The following is a 6000-nucleotide window of genomic DNA, read 5'->3' on the forward strand; positions in this document are numbered from 1 at the left end:
TTAAGTATTACCGTCATTTATAATATCGATAACGCTACTGAAATTTTTGAATATTTTAAAGAAAAATATAACAAAATGTATAAAAACGCTTCCGAAGAACGTGTGGGACTAGAAAACTTTGTATTAAACTTAAATAAAGTGGCTCATTTAAACGAAGTTACTGAAGATAGGAATACTCTTTATATAATTAATCAGTATGCTGACTTAGATCCGAAAGAGGTAAGTCAGCATTATGCAAGCAACGTCAAACCATGTAAGTTTTTAAAGTGTAACATTAAAAAAAACACGTCTTCTATGTAGTAATTGTAATATTACGTAGTGCATTTCGAGTAGGTATAACGACAATAAAGGAGCTACCACTCTAATTTCATCGTTATATCCGGAAGTCGTTACAGGCTATGGTCTAGATAAAGACTCGTACATGTGTATAGTTTATATTAATTCATTCAAAATATTTGCACGAATAACTCAATATAACTTGGAATTTCAAATAAATTTAACTCCGAAACCTAAATAAACGCTTACCTACTTAGTTGATATCTTCAAAAGGTAATGGCATCCACAGTTTCTGACCATCTGTGTGAATGTAAACAGAAGATAAGAAATGTTTATGAAAGAATTAAATTTTTGTGGCTTTGGTGGCTGACCTTGGTCGCAATATCTGAGTGGGATTTCTTGGAATTTGTTACAAGAAATTTAAAAAAAATCTCAAAAATTACTGGAAATAAATTTATTCTATTTACATCAAATATTATTGTGCCTATTTATTGCAGATTTTAAAATATCAAATAAAAATGACGCTGAGTATCTTGGACGAGCTAAAAACAAAGAAATTAAGCAATCAGAATTGTATGATTTAGATCAAGCAGAGGAACTATACAGGGATTATATGAAAAAGTACAACAAGAAGAACGCCACAAAAAAGTTCGATCGTCAACTTAAATATTATAGGTTCATTAAAACGCTAGTCGAACTAAATAATAATTATTTAAAAGGTAACAGCGATGTTGCACTTGATGATACAGCCGACGTTTTGAAAGAACCGAACGAATATTTCTGGCGGAATTATTAATATTTATTGTTTGATTTTAAGAGCTTATCGCTTTACAGATTGGAATATTATTATTATTATTTATTTATTACATCACACACATAATAGTAAATCTACTGATTAGTTTACAAAATCTTTCATCTAAAATGATAGCACACAATAAAACGTAATACAATTACCAGAAATTTCTGGTACTTAAAGCAGAAAAAAAAATCATCAGCAAAATAGCAAATTAGGTTCCAGAAAGGCACCCAACAATGCTTTGTCTAAAACCGATCATCCCACTACCTTATACATTATAGTTTTGTCAATGCAGCATTTAGAGGTCTAAAGGCCTCAGAGCAACAAAGGAGTCAGGGGTCTTTAAATAAAATGGAAAAAATATACATTTGTCGTGATACTAAGATTATTTTATTATTAAGTCTAGTAGGGGGCTGTGGTCCTGGTTGCCCACCTCTAAATCCCCATGTCTGAGTTTTGTCCTCCTTTTACTAAATCAACCCCATATTTTTATCAAGCAAGTGTGCAAGAACTTAGGTAAGGTTAGATAGGTGGACTCATTTTCGGCAACTAGACTCAAATTTGGTCCGTTTTGCGTAAAGCCCTGGCTAATTTAGACAGCCTAGCTCCTTCCAGAAGCACAGAAGTCTCCTGGGCACTTCACAGGCTTCACGGAGCGACCTCACTGTTCCGAGGATTTCCGTTCGTTGTTTATCCACAGCCTGGCATTCCAGGACTACGTGGGTGACCGATTCCTCCGCGCTGAAACAGCCTCTGGACATGGGGCTGTCCGTCTACCTATCGTAGTTTTGAGATTAGTTCTGTTTAAGCTTAGAAGTCGCTTTGTCAGTTGTGGGTTCACTGCTGGCAGAGCCATGTTGGACTGTCTGCAGTCCGCACTTTGCGACCATCTTTGATTCTGGATTTCGATAGATTTCCGGAGAATCCAAATTTGCACTAGCGAGAAGGGCAAAGGGAGGTGCGGATAAGGGCCAGCAGGCGACATCCCGGAGCCTCTTCTCGCAAGTTAGTTGGCAGCATCATTGCCGAGAGAACCACTGTGTCCCTTTATCTACTGCAAGGTAACCCTGTTGGTTAGAGTTAAAGCCTCCAGACGTTCGTCAGTATTAGTTTGCTGTTTTTCTTTTTGTTTCCGAGCACCATCAGTACGAATGCACTGTCGGATACGACCATAATGCAAAAGTCATTAACTCCTATGTGCAGCAGGCACGGCTCTGGCTGCCTCTGTTAAGGCGACACATTCACATTAAGAGATGTGATGTGTGCCTAAGTTTTGTGCAAGAACTTGGACTCAATACATATTTTCTAATAAATTCAGCAAATATCTGATATAAACAATGCTTATATTTGAAACGAATATCATTATTTCTAACTAATCAGATAAGTAGCACAGTAAAATCAAGTTTTATTACATTATTTTATGTAAAATTTCGTGCTTAAGTTAAACAATGTTTTAAAAATTACGACAGAAATGTAAGCAGCAATATTTGTAAGGCTTTTATAGAATCAAATTCGCTAAGTAAATTTAACGGAACTGAAAGAAAACTCTCACTACAAAGTAATTGCGCGTACTTATTCATCAGGCAAAGTTTTTCTTTGCAATTCTTTAATTTCGACAAAAGTAGAATACCTTTTTTTCATAATGACTGTTAATTGTAATTTAACAATTATTATTGACGATCAAGAAAGACACGGAACTGTCCGAATTATACCTATCCATGTGTTACAATAAGTTTTGTTTTAACTCACTTTATATTGAGACTTTAGTATTCTGTTCAATATCACTACAACATAGTATAAAACAAAGTCGCTTTCTCTGTCCCTATGTCCCTTTGTATGCTTAAATCTTTGAAACTACGCAACGGATTTTGATGCGGTTTTTTTTATTAGATAGTGATTCAAGAGGAAGGTTTATATGTATAATAACATCCATTAAATAGTGGAGAAGTAATGTTATTTTTGAACTTTTTTTACGACACATAATGGATAATTTTCGAAGCGATTTTAACCAATACAGCATTAATAATCAATAAACCAATTAAATACCTTGAATACATTGTTCATTTAATATAGATCTATATAGCCCATTACAGCTTATTTAGCAGCGATCGAAGGCGTATATTATCGGAGCTTTCCAGCGAAACAATACAAAATAAAAACCTGCTTATCATCAGCATTGCACCCGTGCGAAGCTGGGGCGGGTCACTAGTGTTAAAATATAATACGGTAAACTCAGGTAAAGTTCAAACCCGGGAGAAATAATAGCAGTTTTAGGTCTATAGACTCTACAGTCTAAAGTCTATAGACAATCTTATATAATATAAAATTCTCATGTCGCGGTGTTTGTGGTTAAACTCCTCCGAAACGGCTTGACCGATTCTCATGAAATTTTGTGTGCATATTGGGTAGGTCTGAGAATCGTACAACATCTATTTTTCATCCCCCTAAATGTCACCAATCCACCCCTATTTTTTGTGGGGTAATCCACCCCTATTTTTTATAAAAAATTGATTAAATTTTTAATAATAATTAATAAAAAATAAAAAAAATAATATATACAACCCTAAATTTTAAACCCTTTTAAAATGTACTGTACTAAAATGTATTAAAAATGTACTAAAAATGTACTAAAATGCACTGAAAATGCACTAAAAATGTACTAAAATGCACTGAAAATGCACTAAAAATGTACTAAAAATGCACTACAAGAGGAACTATAAATGTACTAAAAATGTAGGCTGATTAAATCACATCAAGGAGAAACGAAGTACGAGGGGGCAGCTAGTTTCTAGTAAGCAAGATTAAGTGCCATAGAAAATATTATTCTATCATAGATAAAATCATCATTCATTATTGAGCAACGTATGCCAAAATGGCTCAAGCTGAGCAGTCAGGTCCTGGTCAAGTCCCTTTAGGGGAACATCAAGATTCTAGTCTAGACTAGACTAGTCGCGGGTTCTCTGTTTAGTTTGTAGAAACTGTTCACTATCTTTCCTCCACAGGGTCTTATGTGCCATAAATCTATATATATAAAAGAAAGTCGTGTTAGTTACACCACTTATAACTCAAGAACGAAAGAACAGATTTGAGTGAAAATTGGTATGGAGGTAGCTTAGAGCCAGGAGACGGACATAGGATACTTTTTATCCCGTTCGACAGCGTTCCCGTGGGACTTGACATGAAACGTCAGTTACTATAAAAAGTGGTATAACAAATAAGAATCAGACTTGGAATAATAAAACGCAAATGATAGCTATGTAATTGACGTATAATGACAGCTATGTAATGACGTATATATGACAATTTGATATTTGTAAGAAATCAATATTCAAAATATTTCTATTAAATAAATACGTTTAATTATTTTTACAATTTAATTATAATGATAGTGCTATTGCCCATTCGTATAAACAGTGAAGAGAACTATAAAACTCGGTATTGTCGTATGTATACAGTTCATCCAAAGAATGATGAATGTTTCTATTTGTTGTTGTTGTCGTATGACGCATTTAATCGAGTATTGGAACGGGAACGTGAATATGATCACCAGGAATTAGATTTAGTAGTTCAAACGAATGTACCCCTGTTGAAATACCAACAAAAGGAAGTTTATGATACTTTAATGAAGGCAAACGATGATGAAAATGGTGGTTTATATTTCCTAGATGCCCTTGGTGGAACTGGCAAGACATTCCTGATGTCATTAGTTTTAGCAACTGTTCGGGCGAGATCCAACATAGCGGTTGCAGTTGCTTCTTCTGAAATAGCAGCCACATTGTTAGAAGGATGCCGTACGGCTCATTCAGAATTAAAATTACCGTTAAATCTTCAAACTATTGGAGAACCAACGTGTCATATTGCAAAACACTCAGCAATGGCCAAAGTTTTAGCGGCATCGAAAATCATCATCTGGGACGAATGCACAATGGCGCATAAACGTGCATTGGAAGCACTTAACCGAACATTAAAAGATTTACGCAATGAATCGAGATGTTTTGGAGGAGCAATGATTTTACTGTCTGGCGATTTCCGCCAAATACTGCCAGTAATTCCAAGATCTACGGCTGTCGACGAAATAAACGCTTGCCTCAAATCGTCAAGTCTATGGCGCTATGTGACGAAACTGCAGCTGACAACAAACATGAGAGTTACATTGCTTACTGATAAAAAAGAAGAAAAAGAATAAAGATGTAGATGACCTGAACTACATAATGGTATGCGTTTGGTGGTTAGAAAATTGAAGAACAATGTAATTTACGCTACGATAATGATAGGAAAATTCAAAGGTGAGGAAGTTCTTATTCCGAGGATCCCGATGATCCCAACCGATATGCCGTTTGAATTTAAAAGACTTCAATTTCCGATACGTCTTGCATTTGCCATGACCATCAACAAATCACAAGGCCAATCCTTAAAAGTTTGTGGTTTAAATCTAGAACATTCATGTTTTTCCCATGGTCAATTATACGTGGCATGTTCACGGGTCGGAAGACCATCAGCGTTGTTTGTTTTTGCGCCTGATAATAAAACAAAAAATGAAAAAATGTGTATCACAAGGTACTTAAGTGAAGAGCAACCTATGTACTAAAATACAGAAATAATAATGAATGATTAATGTAGGTATTTAATTTTTTTGTATTTTTTCCAATAAAAAAACCCAAACTGCTTATTTATTGCCATTAAGGCGGAACAAAGTTCGCCAGGTCAGCTAGTAAATAAATAAAATATAAATATGTATTATGACAATATCTTTATACCTTAGTATTATAAACCTAAACAATTTTTTAAAAAGACTGCCACGGTTTAAAAATTACACGGCAGAATATTCACAAAAGTAAATCAGGAATAAATTTCTCGACATTTTCTCACAATGTATACTTTAAATATGTGTAGTATGCATCGTTCAGATACAGGAATATACACTCAGT

This window comes from Pieris rapae, chromosome 10 (assembly GCF_905147795.1).
Source record: "Pieris rapae chromosome 10, ilPieRapa1.1, whole genome shotgun sequence".
Lineage (NCBI taxonomy): Eukaryota > Metazoa > Arthropoda > Insecta > Lepidoptera > Pieridae > Pieris > Pieris rapae.